Source organism: Panthera onca, chromosome A2 (genome assembly GCF_046562875.1).
Source record: "Panthera onca isolate mPanOnc1 chromosome A2, mPanOnc1 haplotype 2, whole genome shotgun sequence".
Taxonomy (NCBI): Eukaryota; Metazoa; Chordata; class Mammalia; order Carnivora; family Felidae; genus Panthera; species Panthera onca.
In genome coordinates, this window is record NC_138340.1 from 33824397 (window position 1) to 33844385 (window position 19989).

General features: G+C 51.6%; 1 protein-coding gene across 1 annotated transcript in view; it reads right to left on the reverse strand.

Annotated features, from left to right (window-relative positions):
• The window catches only part of LRIG1 (leucine rich repeats and immunoglobulin like domains 1), a 115383-nt gene that overhangs the window by 45459 nt on the left and 49935 nt on the right, over positions 1-19989 (reverse strand). The window lies entirely within an intron of this gene.

Here is a 19989-nt window from a genome sequence, read left to right on the forward strand (position 1 = left end):
TAAGAAACGGCCCAGCCTAGGGTGTTTGCTGGACAGGAAATGAGAGTCAGAATAAGCAGGTTTCTTTCTCTCTCTCTCTCTCTCTCTCTTCTTCTCACTACCCCCGCCGCCGCTGCTGGTGAATCATCAGTTCCCTGGGGAATTCTGGCAGATTCTCAGCCTGGCTGGAGATGACGTTCCCGATCTGTTTATTCAGGTGGAGATCGGATAAAAAACAAGAGTGGCCCAGTGGCGGGATAAACAGCCTCCGCCAGGCGGGGTCAACCCTTCCGAAGGCAGGACTGGGCTGTGTCAACCATCCTCCTGACCCCTTCACTTCCTTTAGGGTCACTGTCCCCTTAGGGTCTTCAACGAACTGTTTTTTTTTTTTTTTTTAATTTTTTTTTTTAACGTTTATTTATTTTTGAGACAGAGACAGAGCATGAACAGGGGAGGGTCAGAGAGAGGGAGACACAGAATCTGAAACAGGCTCCGGGCTCTGAGCTGTCAGCACAAAGCCCGACGCGGGGCTTGAACTCACGGACCGTGAGATCATGACCTGAGCCGAAGTCGGCCGCTCAACCGACTGAGCCACCCAGGCGCCCCTTCAACGAACTGTTTTAACTCCTCACAAAGGGAACCTGATGTCCCATCCCCATGGGAGTGGGTGGCCCCAGGCACTTCGATGCAGGAGACCCCACTTGGTCCCCCCACCCTGACACACATCAAGCTGGAAGTCTAAGATCTGGAAGGAGGTAAGTTAGGCACGGCCAAGAGTCAGCAACCACAGTCCTGTAGAGTCTAGAGTGACCCACTCCATAAATGACTATAAGTCGTGAGGATCCCCATCCCAACTACTTCTGCCTTCCATTTTTACATGTGCAAACAAACACAAGAAAACCTCCTAAGGAAATGGACATGGTTGAGCGAATGGAGCTAATCAAAAAAGGCTATCTTGGAATTTACGATTCCAATATAGGATATTCTGGAAAAGGCAAAACTATGGGGCCAATAAAAAGATCAGGACTTGCCACAGGTTATGGAGAGAGAAGGATGGAGAGGTGGAAACACAGGGGATTTTCAGAGCAGTGAAACTACTCTGAATAAACGTGTAAATGGTAAACACAGGCTGTGAAACATTTACGGAAGCCCACAGAACGTAGAACAGCAGGCCCTAATGTCAACCAGAGGTTTACTTCATCATGGATCAATACTGGCCCATCCATTCTAACAAATTTACCACACTAAGGCAGAATGTTAACAGCAGAAACCAGAGGAGGAGGTATATAGGAAGTCTCCATACTCTCGATTCAATTTTTCTATAAACCTAAAAGTGCTCTAAGAGTCTATTAATTATAAACAGATTAAAACAAAGCTTCCTAAGGTATTAAGTAGTCCCATGGTCAACACATCATTAGAAAGGAATTAGAATTTTTAGCCCAACTTCTTTAGTGCTATATCCTTTGCACCCAGTCCCATGCTTGGAACATAAATGGTGCTCAATAAATATTTATTGAATAATAAAATGAATTACAGCTTTAGTTCAGTCTCCTACATTCACCATCACAGACCTGAACAAAAAAAAACGTTATTAGGTAAAAAACGCTGAGGCAAGACCAACTATCCAATTAAGAAAATTTTTTGAAGAAATTAAAGGTGTAACCTGGAATTACCTTTATTAGATAGAAAAGCCGTCATATTTAAAAAGAAAATGCCTAATAAAATGGACTTTGGGGTTAACTGCACTTCCCCCAGTTTAACCCCAAGCACAGACATTCGCTGATTAGGCAGGGCTGGTAAAAGGGGGAACAGCTCTATTGATGGTGCAGCGGCCAACGGTCCATCCGTCCGTCCATCCTTCCCGCATCCGGCAGCGGCGAGGAGCAACTCTACCCACATTCCCCATCGTCCCTGGGCCACAGGGGGAAGGGTGATGAGGAACTCAAGTAGGGGTTCTTTCCGGGTCGAGGCCAACATGGCTGCTCAATTCTTTCAGCTTTCTTCTCACCTAAACCAACCCACACGTCCCTTGATTTCTTCTCCTTTTCCCCCTTGCCTTGGCAGCCTGCCGCCCTGCACACGGCTGGTGTTCCTCTCCGGCACCCTGGAACCTCACGGAGGAGGCGCCCTGCCTGCACGTGCACAGAGCGTCAGGCTGTGGGTCCCTGTTCGTGGAAGCACACACCCTGGCACAGCAGGGAGCCTGTGGGGGCCGCAGGAACGTTCTGGGCTCACCTGAGTTACTCTCATCACCACTGTCAAGGCCCATGTGTCTGGGCCTGTGTGCACCTGGCTCTGTCCCTCAAGGGCAGTAGGGAGGGAAACCAGTGCCCCTCACAAGGGGCTCCTGGCACAGACTGTTCCAGAAAGGAGGGGCTGGCCAAGAAAGGTGGGCAAGGCGGAGAGGTGGTGGCAGTGAGGAGCACGTGGTCAGAGAACCCCCTAAGGCCAGGCTCGGATCCCAGAAACTTTCGCCAAGGGGAGTCCCCCTAGCTCCTCGTGGACGATGTAAAGAAGCCGCATGGGGTGGATCTCCTCAAACTGAGGTCTCAACACCAAGAGGGTGGGGTGGAAACATCGCCCAGTCCCTGCCCTGTGACAGGGTACAGCTGCTACACCACACAGAGCAAGCACCTCTCCCCACACTCAGTGCCAGGGAGCAGCAGAGAAGGGGGTGTGGGCACAGGGGTCACCTGAAAATCTACAACCAGCAACAGCCTTTGTCTTCGGCTACAGCGGTTTCTGTCCCTGGGAGTCCTCACCAACCAGGACTTGAACACAGGTTCGTTTTGAGGAAAGACATACAGACCTTAGCACCTGCTTTTGCAAACTGACAGAAACCCAGAGAGGACTTCGGCTTCAACGCAAAGAGGAGTGCTTTTTTTTTTGCTTTACACCATTTTGGCTTACAAAACGTTTCACAGGAACACTCTTCTTCCAGACAGCAGGGGAAACCTGTGAACCCCACCGTCCTCACAATTTCCAAACAAAACTTAATGTTCTCGTGGCTGCCCTCCCACGTCAGCCCTGGACACTCAGGATTCTGCCCATACCGTAATCTAGAGCAAAAGGCAGGGTGCACTGGGAAGTGATTCCCATGACCGCCACTCTCCCAAAGAAGCCGGCAGAAAAAGGATGGGAAATACCCTAGAACGTTTCTCTTGGACATAGCAGGATGACCACGGAATTTTTCCCATCCTCTCTTTTGCATATTATTTTCATGTGCTTTTTATGTAAGTAAATTAAACTGCTGTTTGACAAAGCTGTTAACACAACCTTAGACACCGAACTCTGGGACTTGATCCTTAAGTGTAGAAACGCTGGGCCTGCCTGGCTGTCCGAGGCAGAGGGCCTTCAGGGGTGAACACGCCGAGAGGCCAGCCTCAGCGGTAGAGGCCTTCCTTCCCTGCGGGCCAGCAGGGCGGGGGCCCCACCCGTTCATCTCCAGGCCGGGATGGTGCTGGGTTCCAGAGTCTCCTCTCGGACCCCGTGAATCCTGACAGTCTCGGGGCACAGAGCCTGCTCCAGGTGGTAAAAACTTCAAAGGGCCTTTGTAGTTGAAGCCTGGAATGGTGCCCTGGGGCCCCTGCAGCCTCCCGGAAACGGTTCCAACGCTCGACTGGGCTGCCGTTCACCCACCAAGAAGGCACACCACACTTCTTTGTGCAAACGGAGCAGTAGCAGGGGCCATAACAGCAGGAAGAGGGGTCTCAAATGTAACAGCGTGTGAGAGCTTACCAGGAGCAGGCTCGGGCCAGCTCATTTAATCCTCACGACAAACCGAAGAATGGATACTGCTACGGTCCCCATTTCACAGACAGGGACGCTGAGGCACGGGAACGCGGCCGGAAGCAGCACGGCTAGGACGGGAGCCCAGTCGTGAGTCCGTGTCCCGCACTCCTCCTCCGTATGTGGTACTGCCTCATAATGGAAGCAGGTGGAAGAGGGCTTCCCTGGACAGTCCCCCGGGCCACTCACCTCCTCTCGGCACACTACAACCCCACGTCTGTGATTCCGTCAGAGGCAGACCCAACTCTGCGCGCTCAGAGGGGGCTCGCGCCCCTGCCCCTCCACAGGCACACGTCAGCACATGGCTGCTGCCGGGCCTAGCCGGCCCTCTCCTACTTATACTCAAGAAGACTGGAGTGGTCCCTAAATGGGTGAGCCGAGCTCTTGATAGTATGACAGGACAACACTGGGCCTTCTCCAAGAAGCAGAAACTTGTTCACCCCCTGCTCTCTACCAGGCCACAGAAGGCACCTGTTAAACCAGGTTCAGAGACGTCAGGCCCTGGGTCTGGGGCCACCCAGCTCACCAGCAGGCAAGCGCGGGTCTCCTCTGACTCCAGGCTGTGCGGCTGTCTCAAGAGGAGAAGCACACAAGTTTTATCAACCAGCCTGAGGTTAAGAGGACAGAAGACGGGTGTGTGAGTGCCAGGGTGGTCCTGCAATCCCTGGGAGGGTGGGGGGCACAGAAGGAGCCTCCCGGGCGCTTCCTTCCCATGCCAGCTTCCCGGTGGCTCGGGGGTTCCAGAAGAGGAGGAAGTGGCTTCTGCACTTGGCTGCACTTTCCAAGACAAGTCCCTCTCCCCTCTGGGAGTGATACCACTGATGTGCCTTTAAAAATAAAGCCAGGCCCGCTTCCTGCCCCATCTGGAAGCCTTTTGATCTCCCAGTCATATGATTTAGGGTATGTGTTAACCACGCAATTCCCCAGACCTTCAGCGTAGGATCCGACCGTACTTGGGGAGGGTTCAGGACGGGTACGCGTGCAATTAGAGTTGGCCTTTGTAGGTTAGTCCTCATCGACCCTGAAGATGGTGAGCCCTGCTACAGCATCAACGCGGCCCCCTCTCCGGTGGTCCTGCTCTGTGCCTACAACCACTCCAACCCCTCGTCTTGCCTGTTACAGCTTCCTGCAGGAGTCTGCACTTGCTGTGTCTTTCTTGAAACCACAGGCTTCCAGTTTCTTCTTTGCTTCAGGTCGTTTTTTTGTTTTGTTTTTTTAATTTATCATCACAGACCCAAATGTGAGATGTAAACTACAAACTTTTAGAGAAAACACAGCAGAAAATCTTTGGGATCTAAAGCTAGGTAGGGGTGCCTGGGTGGTTCAATTGGTTAAGCATTTGACTCTTGATCAGCTCAGGTTGTGATCTCGAGGTTCGTGGGATCGAGCCCCGTGCTGGGCTCCTCGCTGTGAGTGAGGATTCTCTCTCTCTCTCTCTCTCTCTCTGCCCCCGCTCCACTCACGTGGTCTCTCTCTCAAATAAATAAAAGTTAAAAAAAAAAAAAAAAGCGACACCACCAAATGCTGGCCATGATGCAGAGAACCCAATCATTCGTTCCTCACTGATGGGAATTTAAGATGGTACATTCGTGCTGGAGAAGTGTGGTGGTTTCTTAAAGAGCTACACATACAAATATCACACAATGCAGCAATTAGGCTCTACAGCATGGGTCCCAGGAAAGTGAAAATTTACATGCACTCAAAACCTGTACATGAATGCTCACACGGGCTTTATTCTGAACAGCCCAAATGTGGACACACCCCAGACGTCCCTTGACAGGTGAATGGGTCAACGAAGTGCGGTGCATCCGTATCATGGGGTACTATTCTGTGATAACAGAAGTCACCTATTGATACATGCGACAACCTAGATGGATCTCCAGAGAACTGTGCTTCCAGACAAAAAGTCAGTCCCAAAAGGGTACAGGCTGTATGAACCCACTCGTATCCCATTCTTTAAATGAGAGTCATATACAGAGAACAAATTAGACACTGCCAAGGGCGTGGGGGCAGAAGGGAAATGGGGAAGCTTCCAAAGGCAAAATGAGGGATCATTCTGGGGATGGAGGTGTTCTGTATCTTGACTGTATCAAGGTCAATATCCTAGTTATAAAAAGCTTTCTACAATGTTACCACTGGGGTTAACTGGGTTAGCATATAAGAGGATCTTTCTACACTATTTTTTTGTTACAACTGCATGTGAATCTGTAATTATCTCAAAAGTAAAAGGTTTAAAACACCAAAGAAACATGTCATGATCTGCCTTGTGGAATCAGATAGAGGCCTCGGCAGAATTCACGGTGGAATCAGACAGCCAATCTGCTACCTCACTGGGTAGCTATTCCTACAAACCAGCAGAAACTTACTTCCTATGACTCCATTCAGAAAGCCTAATAGTGCTGGGCACTGAGGGATTTCTGAAACATTTCATATGGGTAAGCATGAAATGTTTAATTATTTCCCACTGTTCAGGAAAGGACAAGGGGGCCTGGTCTCCTGGTAAGAAGGGAGATGTTGACAAAGCCTGTTAGAAGACTGCACGGCCCTCGGGGGGGGGGGGGGGGCGCATCAGGAATGACCACCCGGTCCTGTGCCCTCTACTTCAGCCGAGGCCCCAGCACTGCCTGGCCGGGCAGGAGGGCTCGCTAGGTGGCCACACCTTGACCCGGGTCAGACTTGGACGGCCACACTGGAGATTCCCAAAGCACCATTCCTGAAACACTAGCTTTGGAGGGGTCCCATCAAACGGCTGTGGAATGTCTGCACACATCCGCCCTGTGGGTCCTTGCTGACCCCCCGAAGCAGGCCAGCCACAGGAAGGTACTGATGAGGACTCCGATAAAGATACCTTTTGTTCTGCTTGATTCTGCAGTTTGTAAATTTACGTGGTGCCACTCATCCCACACAACGCAGGCTCGCTGAAGGTGGGAAACACCAAGCTCCATCCCCTCATTAGTAAAGGCTCTGACACATCCCGCAGCCAAGAAAACCGCTTATCTGTAACTCTGGGTTTTCTCAAGTTTCTTAGACAAGTAGTCAGGACGGGCTGGACGCATGCACGGACCGGCTGTGATTCTCCAGCTTCACTCTGGAGAAAGTCTTTCCCCAAACCATCTGGTGGCCCCTCACGGGTGAGCAGATGCCCGCAGGCCAGGGTAAGGGCAATTTCTTCCCTAAAAAGCAGCCAGGTAAAGATTCAAACCTACAGCAAGGCCCACAGGGCCCACACTCCTCCCTCGAAGCCACACGGCCTGCCACGCAGTAGTTTCCACTACATCCTTCTCTCCCGTAATCCTCGGCCCAGCCTGCCAACACATCGGGGAAAAGCTAGTCGTATCTCTGGGCTGGAAAGAGCCATGCCTGCTGGAGGTCCCAACAGACCATTTCTGTTATCACTTGTCCCGAGGTGGTCCCGTCATCTCGATGACAAAGGTCTGGAACCACCCAGTATCTGCCCCGTGTTCCACGATCGTTTACTTTTCTACTGACCGATTTAGTGCTTTCATTTTTCGAACATGCCTACTATGTGCAGCTGCCGTAAAAAATAAAAATAAAAAAAGGCATATTTGACGGCAACTCCGCCGTCCTCCTTACCCCACCCCTCATGACCCAAACACGCACGGTGGAGTCGAGGAGAAAAACACAGATGTGACAGGTGCGTTGACAGATGGGGACTCGAGGGTGTGGGGGAGCAGGCTGGGAGGAGAACAGCCATATCGGACCACGGAGACACCACGAACGAGACACAGAATCCAAGACACGTCTTTCCCCACGTGCAGTTTCGTGCAAAGATCAGGGCAGGAAGTGGTGACAGGGAGAAAGAAATGGAATTGGGACAAACGTGCAAGAGCTGAGACCTGATCTCGCAGGTAAAGGGGAAGCCACAAAGGGATCCTTCGCTCTTTTCCTCAACAAATACAGACTGCAGGGCAACCACAAAGCAGGCAGTTCCCTGGGTGGTAAGCGTGGAACGTGGACTGAGGCTGGGCCTCCCTGGGTGTCTCGTGGGGAGGGAACAGCTGAGTCCGAGCACCTTTGGGACCGAGGCTAGGAGGAGCCCCTGGAGAGACGGGGCAGACCGCAAAAACTGGCTACGGTGCTACCCCCTGCGTCATTTAACCAGACTTCTCAACACCGTGCCCAGCGGGCCCACTGGACAGATCTCGGCACCATCCGAGCCTCTACGAGGACCCCAGGGTCCCACAGGCTGACAGGAGAGGACGCAGCCACGTGCCTTCTGGACACTGCTCAAACGTGGCTGATACAGCACCAGCTCCTTTCCATACTGATGAGGGAAGAGCAGCTCAAGGAAGGTGCAGTAACTTGTGGAAGACCTTGCAGCAGGGTCTCTGGGCAGAGTCAGGGCTGGAAGCCAAGAGGCTGGACACTGGTTCCTCTCTGAAGGGTACCGGTGCTGACAAGGGGGAGGCCATGTGCACCAGGACAAAGGATGCTTCCTCCCCGCGCCTCGGAGTCAAGCACCTCTCACTGCAGGATGGCTTGCATTCTGGGGTCCAGAGGTAGGATGTGCTCTGACGGGTGATGTCCAGACGAGAGAGGCAGGTGGGGTCCTCGCCAGCCTGCGTTCTCTTCCCGGAGATGACCCAGGAAGCCACCAGGGCAGGGAGAGGAGGCACCTTGGTCTCACTCAGGAAACCGATCTGATTACATCCACACTACACTGTACTCTGCTTTCTGAATCCATCTGCTTGGACGGTTTACTGAGTCTCTCAGAAGCTGGAGATCTTCTTCAGGGATCGGGGTACAGCGAAGACAGGCACTGGACTCTTACGTGGAACCACACAATGGCTGGAGAACTGTTAACACACAGTGGAGAATGAGGGAGGGGGCAGGGCCAGCCTGGTCTGTGAGGAGCCCTCGGGGGCTAAAGGGGGGGATCACGCCACTGCCTGCGAGGGCAGGAGGAGCGGGGGCTCCTGGGACGGCCGGTCCTCACTCTGACTCCCAGAACCCAATAAAAATTACGAGGCAGGAAAACTTCACTATGTGTGCCGATAACCACTGTTTTTCTCCTTATAAAAAAAGAACACACTGGATTTGGAACAACCACCATATTCTAAGAAGTCTCAGGCAATCTTTTCCCATCATTTCCAAAATTCTAGTTACTCTTTCCAACCTACGGAAGGGCCTGATTCCAAACCCAGCCCTCACAAACCCCCATCACATACATCACGTGATCATCAAAAATCAACGTTAGCGCTAGACTCCTGCTGTATCCCAGCAAGTATTTAAAAAAAAAAAAAAAAAAAAAAAGAACGGTCTTACTTTTGGAATTATGAAGAACAAGGTTTTTGAAAAGACCCTAGTAAGTTTTGCCTGTCATTTTACCATGAAGAGGGTTTTCCCCCCATCGTCAGGAAGGTTCTTCTCTGACTTACAGGTGGAATCCACCTGAGAGATGGTATAGTAAACCAGCTTTCAGGGCGAAGAAATGACCTGGATTAGGCGGGGACCCACACTCAAGCTCCGTGATCACCAAATGAGGTAGGCGTGTCCAACACACCCCAAGGCCCGCCCCTGCGCACCCCAAAGGCAAGGCAGTTTCCTAGTAAGTGGATCACTTCACAGTGTCTTCCAAATAAATCAGTAGTAACAAGCTCAGACGGGGCCCCCAGGATCCTAAGTGCTAATCTGAAGGTCAGCCTTACCACTTACTTCCCCTCCACCTGGAACAGAAAAAGAAAAAGGAGAGGACAGGAAGGTGGGGGAACCTGGCTACTCTCAGTGACAGGTATGAGAGGGAAGCAGAGAGGGGAAGACAATACCTTTCACTTGTGATTACCCAGCTTGGGCTCATCAAAACTTGGGCAGCGCATCGAAATGACCTCTAGAGAGCTTTAAGAAACCACCAGTGCCTGTGCCCAGGGTCCCTTCCTCCGCAGCCCCCCAGTCCAACGTTTTGATTTACACCGTCTGGGATGGAGCCTGGGCATCTAGGGTTTTTGTCTGTTTGTTTTTGGTTTTCAAGCTCCCCCGGTCATTCTACTGTTCAGCCAAGGATGACAGCCACTGCTTAGGGGTTTGCTTAGTGTTTCACGGGCTTGCTGCACCCAGCCCAGGTAAAGAAACAGCCAACAAGAGGAAGAAAACCAATGCTACCAATTCACCACTGAGCTCTTGTAATAGGAATTCACCTATGAGAAAGCTAAGGACCACCCCCCCCCCCCCACCACACAAATATGGGGATGATCTATAAACTTCAGCTAGGTCGCAAGAGAGGGAGCCATAATGGGTGTCTGCAAGTGAGGTCCCTTTTTTAGGGATGCAAACAGCCTCTGCGCCAGTCTGGCACCAACCCCCTCGGAACACAGCAGCAAGATCGGGCCAGCTCCATCTACACCGGAGGGAGCTCAGTAGAGAGGGTCCGTCTAAAATAGTATCTAGCAGGGGGCGCCTCGGCGGCTCAGTCGGTTAAGCGTCCAACTTCAGCCCAGGCCACGATCTCTCAGTGCGCGAGTGTGAGCCCCGGTTCGGGCTCTGTGCTGACAGCTCGGAGCCTGGAGCCTGCTTCCGATTCTGTGTCCATACCCCCTCTCTCTGTCCCTCTCGGAAATAAATAAACGTTAAAAATTTAAAATAGTATCCAGCACGTGGTATTCAGTGAATCCTCACAGCCTGCTGTATCGGAAACTACCTCTGTCTGGGGAAGTAAACTGAGGCCCAGAGAACACAGCAAAGGCGAGGATGAAGACAGGCTTAAGCGGAGATCCTTTTGAGCCAGAGGCATCTTTAACCACCATGCAGAGCAGCCCCTCCCCATAACGCCCTATGATGCAGTCATTGATGGAAGCTGATAACACCCATCTGCACCTACCTTTTGCTTCAGTTACTTGGGGGAGGGAGCCTTGGACTCTACAAGCTTATCTGACAGCAGCCCAGCCATGTCCTTCCCCAACAATAAAATGTCTCTTAGCCCCCAAAGAGACTCTCCACCCACACAGCTGGGCAGAGACCAGTGGCCTCGAGGAAGGACACCTCATGCATGCCATAGAGCTGCCTGCTACCGGCCTTCACACACGCTGTCCGAGCTCCTGGTCGAAGGAGTTGAGGAGAAAGCACCACAGATTGGCACCTTTATCTCAGCTGTTTGGGCTTGAAAGGCATCCAGGAAGTGAGGAAACGGTGCGGGAATTTGCCTGGAAGCTGTGTGTTCGAGGCAGGTGGCCGCTGTCCGACAGGCTGCTGGAACATGTGCACTATCCATCCGCGGAGACCTGACAACAGACTTGTTTTCCTTCTCGGCGCCCCTAAAACATGGGCAACCGTAATCGGCTCAGAATAACTAACCTGCGGGTGTGATCAGGTGGTGAGGGGAGGGGCAGCCTGTTGTTCGGGACAGGAGAAGGACTTCCTGTGACTCCACATCCGCTAATGAAAATCACCGAAGGGCTGCTGAGAGTCCGATCACCTGACAGCAATGTGGCAGAGGCCGGCACTCGGCTTTAAGAGATGCCTCCGCCCTGGGTCGAGCATCTCATCTGCACTGCTGAGCAGCCTGGCTGCAGTCCCCAGGCCTCTCCCTCCTGACACAATTTGATAGGTTGACACGTGACATTACAACATCCTACCAGGCTCCCAGACCACATACTTCCATGTACACGGGGAGTGCAAAACCCAAAGGTGGACAGAAGAGAACTCAAGATCCACCTGTGCCACTTACTGTGTGACCTCAGGCAACTTTCTTGCCCTCTCTGTGCCTCAGGTGCCTCATCGGTAAAATGTGCTTAGAACAGACCCTATGCTGTCTCCAGGGACTGCAGAGGCAATATAATGGGAGGACGCCTGTGAAGGCACCTGGAGCAGGGCCCTCCATCAGGGAACCACACAGACTGAGTTTCATCTCGGAAGGTGGAACCCTAAGAGATGGCTGATGTTTTCTGATCACTTCCGAATGGCAAAGAAACGGCGATTTTGTATGACTCCATGTAATGAGTAAAAACTCTTCTACCTTGAAGAACCCCTGCCTTTGGATAAGCAGGGTGAATCTAATATTCCCTCCATAACGCCCAACAATGACAGACCTTATGAAAGGAAGGCCCAGCATAAACACAAACACATTTCTTCCACTTGGGCTATAAAAGCTGAAAATGGCTCCCAGGTGTGAGCAGACACAATAGGCCCTGCCTTCTCTGCAAGGTCACCACGCAGGTCAAAGTCAAGCCAGCCATTTTCGGATTAACTGCACACGCTCATGAGGCTTCCCCAGCGGTAAGTGGATTACAGAAGCCACCTGCAGGAAGTGGGCGAGAGGGAGGAGGAGGAGGAGGAAATGGTCCCAGTTGGAAACAGACTGTTGATACGGCCAGCTCCTTTCACACGGGAGAGAGGGGGACTCTCGTGCAACCCCGGAAAGCGGCTCGCCTCCAGGCTGGGGCTCACGGAGCCCTGGAGGGCGTTCAGCACCCACCGCGGTGAGGACAGGCACTTCCCTGCAAGAGCCTGCACACCTCCCCAGCTTCCCTGTGCTCCCTGGATCTCACGCCCTACCGAGAGCTTACTGGTCATGAGAGAAAATGAGAAAGGAGAGGGGAGCCAAACACACAATAAAAGCCAGCTCTGAACAACAGAACCTACGCTACTGAGTTCCCAAAAAAGAAGTGACCTCCATGGCCACACTCCTATTTCACCGGCCTCCCCTTCCTCGGCTCCCCAGACCCACAGCTGGTGTTCGCTTCACTTTCTCAGCAAATGACTTGCAGATGACCGCTCATCTGGCTGACTCACTACCCCCACTCACAAAGAAATCAAAAAAAAAAAAAAAAAGGGAAGAAAAGACAGAAGGAAAATGACAAGTCATGACTGTGTGTAATTTGGCAGGCGTGCGGGGAGGGGGGGGGGAGCCGGAGCTCCTTTCCCAGAGAAAGGCTCCCTTGGACTGGGGGCAAGAGGCAGCCTGCACGACAGAACCCCTGGGAAGTTTCCGGGACAGAGGGCTGCTCTCCCTTGTAAAGTGCGTGTTTAATTTTCTATCCGGAGGCTCACTGGTGGTATCCAGCCGGTGCAGGGTCTGCGTTTCTATGAACCGAGGGGTCCTGCTCTGCCTTCCAACAGAAGCGTGCTGGCCCTTCGCAGCAGCCTGCCTGCTGACAAAGGCAAACACGGGAATGGAGCGGACTGGCCTTAAAATGGAACTAGCCATGTCCCGTTCGTCCTCCCCCAAGCACCCGACACATTGGGCATCGGTCCAGCTTGCCAGGTGCTCCATCTGACGTCTGTAACTTACACTCTCTTGTGGGGGGAGAGAAAGGAGATCCACGTAAGGAGGAGCCTCAGCTAAAATGTCTGGGAAACTTCCCCCTCTTACACCAACCGTGTCTGTGTCAGCGGGGAAAAGCCCTCCTTACGGGCCTCCCCAGCCCTCGCTTGCATTGTGGCTGTGCCCCCAGCTTTCTCTGCAGCTGGCCTGCGGGTTCCTCGAGGGCAGAAGCCCCAGCCTGGGAGACATGTGTGGTCACACTGGGCTTCACCTCACGGGAGCCCCTGCCGCACTGCACGTGAGCCCCTGGTCTCTCTCCATCCTGAACCCCCCTAAGTCTCCTCCCCGGTCATGTCTTTTGCTCGGTGATGAGCAGGATGACGGCCTGGCCATAGCAGAAGGCAGGGAAACCAGGAGGTGAGTAACCAGGGAGGGGGGTGGGGTGCGGAGCAGCTGTGGACCCTGGGTTTTGATCCCCCCCTTAGGGCAGGGGACGACTGCCCACCTCTCGGACCCTCCCTCTCACTTCCACCTGGAACAAAGCAGTGCACCATTCCTGACTTAGGCGGGGGCCAAGATTCATCTGGAAGCAGTGCCTGAATCGGCAGGAAGGTCAGTGCTAAGAGCACCTGCCGGCAACGGCTCTTCCTGCCCAGGGCGGCGGGGTGCTACGCTGAGCCGAGCCGTTCGTACCCGCACGCGGAGGCAGGAACAGGTCTCCCACCAGGCTGTTCACTCAGCACTGCGTGCCTCTGTGGTAACTGGGGAAGGTTGGCTGGGAGACCACAGCCATCACCAATACACAGCAAATTAAGTGACAGACTTCTAACAGCCAGAGCCCTTCTGCCCCTGCTCATTCATTGTCCACTGCCCCCAGCACCGTCATCAGAAGTAAATGCCTAACCAGGATTTTGAGCCCCACTGTTCCAAACAAATGCCTTTGCCACACCTGCAACATGAGGAAGTTGTCTAAGTAGCCTACTGCCCTCCAAAAGTTAAGCAGCTTTGTAACGACTCCACACGTGAGTCTTGGAGGGCCGCTCCGTCCGCCCCATCCCTGTGTGAGCCCAAGCCTTCTAGGTGATTCTGACAGGTGGCTCAGTTTGAGAATCACACAGGTGATGGGGAAACCACCATCTCCCAGGGGAATGGCTGTGATGTTTCATCCAGAGCAAAGATTCGGTTCACACCAACAATCTCGGAGCAAACAAGGCAGAAAGTGAGCATGTCTCTGAAGACACAGGAGAGGAAGCACAGCCCCCTTTTTATACATAATGTGTTTTCTGACTAGGGCTATAGCTTCCCTTTAGTGTCTGGGAAATGAACAGGCTGCAGACTGCTCAAGAAACAAGGATAGTCACTTAAACTCAACTTGGGACTTTTTTTTTTTTTTGAGAGACAGAATGAGAGAGAGTGAGCGCGCACATGTGATAGAACATGAACGGGGCGGGGCAGAGAGAGGGGGAGAGAGAATCCCCCGCAGGCTCTGCACTATCAACACAGAGCCCAACAGGGGGCTCAGTCTCACGAACCGTGAGATCATGACCTGAGCCCAAATCGAGCCCAAATTGAGCCCAAATGCTCAACCGACTGAGCCACCCAGATGCCCCATCGACTTGGTACTCTTACACACAACTTTGCTCAGTTCTTGCCGAAAGTGTCTCAGTCACTGTGAACTCCACACTCCTGATGAGAATGCATGAAAAGACGCCAATGACCCAGACAGGGTATCCTTTTACACCAAAACCAAAACCGACTGGCCTTCCTTCACCAGCCCGGCTGAAGGGTATTCTCAGGTGGAGGGCGGCTCCAGGCTCTGAGCTGTCAGCACAGAGCCCGACGAGGGGCCTGAACTCATGAACCATGAGATCATGACCTGAGCTGAAGTCGGATGCTCAACCGATGGAACCACCCAGGTGCCCAAGGGTTTCCTTTTTTTTTTAATAAATTTTTTTTAATGTTTATTTATTTTTGAGAGAGAGACAGAGCATGAGCAGGGGAGGGGAGGAGAGAGAGGGAGACACAGAATCCGAAGCAGGCTCCAGGCTCCGAGCTGCCAGCACAGAGCCCAACGCGGGGCTCAAACCCACGAACCGTGGTGAGATCATGACCTGAGCTGAAGTCAGACACTTAATCAACTGAGCCACCCACGCACCCCAAGAGAAAGTTTTAAAGGCAGCTAATTGAAGAGAAAGACAAGAGGCCTCATCCCAACTCACTAGATGGAGGCTCTCTCTCTCTCTCTCTCTCTCTCTCTCTCTCTCTCTCTCACACACACACACACTTCTAGGAGCCCCAGCCAGCTACGTATTATGCAGCGTAATGTCACTTGTACTGTACCCCTGATCACTAACAACCTGGCTCAAATCTCCAAGAGGACCCTCACTTCTGAAGCTGAGTTCTGATTCCCTTTCTCCACGGCTTCTGAGCCCTCTGAGAGAGTAATTCCTCCCCTCCGCCCTGAGCAACCATGGCCTCCGAATCCTCATCACCGCCTCCCCAGGGAGGCCTGCTCTTTAATTACACTTTAATGTGAATTGATCTTTGCTTTAATGAGCCTGTAAAGAAGATTGATCTGGGGCCTCTTTTTTTCTAGAGGTTTACCAGGCAGGCACGTGGAGAGTTAAGTACTAGTATTGATTTTACTTCCCCAGAAGAATCAGCAGAGAAGAGCCAGCCCTCCATCCTTCACGGCCTCGGGCTCACTCAGCTCCACCCAGGGCTCCTACCACTTAACTGGCTCTGAGTGGGGTCACAGATAGGACACCAGGTTTCATTTGTGCCAGGTTCTATTCTCCGTAAGTTACAATAAAGAAATGTTAAATACACCATCCCTGTTATTTAATCAATTCTTCGTTAGCTAAGAAGAGGTCGCAACAAAATGTGTAACTGTGGAGATTTACACCCACCTCCGGTATTTTTATTTATTCACATTCTGAGTCTTCCAGATACACCTGCTAACATGAGAGAAAAATACTTTTCTCAAAAACAAGTTAGTTTTCAGATTAGTGACTGCCATCTAAGGAGATGGGGGAAATCACTGCCTAAAGGGCATGAGGTTTGTTTTCAAGGTAATGAGAATGTTCTGGAATTAGAAATTGGTTGGGGTGCCGGTTAAGTGTCTGACTTCGGCTCAGGTCATGAATTCGCGGTTCCTAGGTTCAAGCCCCATGTAGGGCTCTGCTGAGAGCTCAGAGCCTGGAGCCTGCTTCAGATTTTGTGTCTCTCTCTCTTTCTGCTCCTCCCCTGCTCGTGCGCTCTCTCTCTCTCTCTCTCAAAATAAGCATTAAAAATTAAAAAAAGAAACTGGTGATAGCTAACACTGAGAATGTACTAAAAAGCCGCTCTAAAGTGCTTAAAGCAGCGGGTTTTACATTATGATAATTTTATCTCAATAAAAAAATTGTTTTCACAAAAAATTTTTTCAAGACTAGAAGTAAAAGGTGTTTCGATGTGTTTTCAAATACAACAGAAACCTAAGGGATTTTAAAAGTACTATTACAGGGCCGCCTGGGTGGCTCAGTCGGTTGAGCCTGTGACTTTGGCTCAGGTCATGATCTCACGGTTCGTGAGTTCGAGCCCCGCGTCATTGAGCTCTGTGCAGACAGCTCTGAGCCTGAAGCCTGCTTTGGATTCTGCGTCTCCCTCTCTTTCTGCCCCTTGCCCGTTTACACACTCTCTCTTGATAATAAATAAACATTAAAAAAAAAAAAAAGTACTATTACAGAGTCCCAAGCAATTGTGTGCAACTAATCTCCACCTAGCTCTCCGGTCTGACGTAGGCCAAAGGTGGAGGAAAATGAATGAAAACACATGGTTAAGGGACAAGGTCTAAAATATACATCAACTGGGGGACACTTGGCTGGCTCAGTAGGCAGAGGATGCGACTCTCGGTCTCAGGGTTGTGAGTTCGAGCCCCATGTGAGCTCGAGCCCCATGTTGGGGAGAGAGATTAGTTAAAAAAGCAAACAAAAAACAACTACACACACACACACACACACACACACACACACTCTCCAACTGGAAAAGAAGTCACCTGGACAAAGCCCAGGGCTGAATGGGAAACATGTTACAGCTGACACGCATGAGACAAAGAGCTGCCCTGCTTTAAAGCTAATGTCGATTTCACAGCAAGCTTTTTACTCCCAGGACTGAAAAAAGTCCAACTGCTTCGACTGTAACCAATCTTCTCAATGATACAAGTGCAGTAACACCACAGGAAAAGCGGAAATTTTTCTTCACCAGAAATGTCACTTATGCATCAGACAAAATTACTGTTGCCGTGGGAATCGTAACATGAGTTTCCTGGACCTCAAATTAAAAAAAAAAAAAAAAATCAAAAAAACAGACACATAAAAATCTACCAGCAGATTTTGCCCCCGTTTAACAAAACTCTGTTTCTTTTTCTGAGAACTTTTTTATCAAATTAGCTCCCTCACTCCCCAACCCAATCCTATTAACAGCTTTTCTTGAGTTTCATGCTTTTTTGTTATTAAGAACAAATGGCTTTGGCATTACCCTCAACGCAACACAAATAAATCTGCTCTCTGACAAATACTTTAATTGAATTAGATTCCTTTAATCAGAAAGTATTAACCAATTGAAATTATACTCAGCGACTTCAGTTCCCAAAACTCCGCAAAAGTTTGTTTTGAGGCTCCGATAGTAAAGCCAGATGAAAACAAACCTTTTCCCGTGACGCCCTCCCAACTGTGACCCCTGGGAAGGAGGCCCCGAAGTCGGGGGCCGCCAAGCACCGTCGTGTGAGCGAGGAGCCGGGTTGCGGGCGTGGACGCGAGACACTGGAAACCAAGCATGGAGATGATGAGCTCGTTTGCAGAGGCAAACAAAATCTGGAGGCAAAAGTAATCACAGGCATCGGAGCTGCAAACCCCAAACCCAGACTTGTGTGGAAAGCCAGAGGGCTGCACGAGTGGTTATAGGATGCCAGTCCTGGTCGTTTCTCTTGTGGCGTTACTGCCCCCACTCCCAGTTTCCAGGTCACAGATGGACTACGGAAGCTGCAAGGGGTCCTTGTACCATCTGTCTCAGCCCCTTCATTCAACACACGAACAGAAGCGACCTGTCCCAGGTCACAAAATCAGCCGGAGCTCGGCATATGCCTGGTCCGTCCTTTCCCTGATGCACCTACCTATGAGTGTGTCCCAAGAAAGCTGTGCTGGCTTCTCTACCTCGGGTGGCCTCAGCCATCTGGTCCCTTCGCACATTTTTATTATTTTTCAGATCCTCTGCCTGCCCACAAAGGGAAGGCGAGATGGAAATAAGAATGTGGGGACCGGGGATATTAAATGAGAAACTTACTGACCTCCGTGACCTGCGACATTTTCACACACTATGTCAGGGGCTTCCCAGACAGGACAGCATTGAATCCTCGTGAGGTCCCTCTCTGATGGCATCTGGGCCCCAACGTTGGGGCACAGAAGGTACCTACTACGTGTTTGCTGAACGTATGACACTTTTTAATTCAGTGTTTCTAAAGAGCCACAGACACACCAGCAAAACAGGCTCTTCAAGGCCTGACAGACTGGAATTATCATGTGAACAGAGGTGCTAAGGGCTTCACGGGCCAGGTGCTCGCTTCTTACTTTCTCCCCTGTCCTTTGCTTGGTCCCCTTGACAAACAGCAAGGCATGAAGGACGGAAGCAAAACTATCTACGCAGATGGCATGCTGTGAACCTAGCTTTGCAGGCACTAAACCCAGGGAACACAGGCCCCCCCCTCCCCCCCAGAGAAAAGGAAGATAAAGACCCTTCAGTTTCTGTAGTTCCAGAGAAATCATTGACCAAGTCAGATGGAGACCAGCTTCAGGCCAAAGAAGCGGCTGCCAATACTAACCGGCATTTTCCAAACTCCATTGAAACCAGGAGGGAGTCTTTATTTTTTTCCCCTGCTTTACAAAGTTTAACGCTGTCTAATTGGAATAGCAGGAACGAGGCCAACCGGCCCCACTGGCTCCAGGCACTTGGGCCAAGGAACAGAAATGTATTTTTAGTCAGCAGAGCAAAGCGTGATTCAAAGTGCACCAGGCCCTCGGGGCACGCTGGGGGCCCTGCCCGTCTCTGGCACAGGGAGGCACAGAGTCACCTGCCACACGCCGGCACCCAGCGCACGGGGGCAGATGAAGGAAAAGAGCACAAGCTCGGGCATCGGTGTCCAGTCTCAGTCCCACCTCTCGACTGTGCAACTTACAGGAACTCAGGGAGCCTCGGTCTCCTGTTGGTGACAGGAAGATGTTCTGTGTCCCTGGTTTCCTCACCAAGCGAAGAGCAAGGGGCCTGAAGGCAGTGTGTCTCACACTTGGATGAGTGTGCAAAGGGCCAGGATTCCAGCAGGGCAGGGCTAGGATGGGGCGTGAGATTCTGCATTTCTAACGAGCTCAGTGCCGACGGCACATTGCTGGCCCAGGAACCACACTTTAAGTAGCAAGAAGTTAAAAGCACCGTCTAGTGCCTTGCTCTATGAATATACAAGCGAGCATCACATCCTTAATTCACCTCAGGTATGGGTAACTTAGGGAATTTAGCCCACAGGTAAACACTTTCCAGGTGCTGGACACACAGGCAAATGGGTCCGAAGACAGAGTTAGACCCTTGCCTGTCCGTCTTGGGCCAGAAGGCCACAATCTTCTTTCTATCACGTCACAGAAATGAGGACTGACTCACACATCCTGTGGCCCTACAGGTAAGATCATGCCAACGCCCAAGGGGCTATGTGACAAGTAGCCACAAGCCAGAAGCAGCAGCCCCCATCCGTCTAACACCTGCTATGTTTGTGCATGACGCCTGAGTCGTGTATACTACACTGCACTTCTCCCCAACCTCTGGCTCACTTTCCCCATGTGTACAATGGGTTAAGGAAATTTTCTGCCAACGAGGAACATGAGGTCTGGAGGGAGAGAGCGGTTGGTCAGGACATGGAGCTGGGGCCACAATTCTAACCCCTTGCTCTCTCAACCCTGCAAGGCCTTGAATAGGGGTAAGCC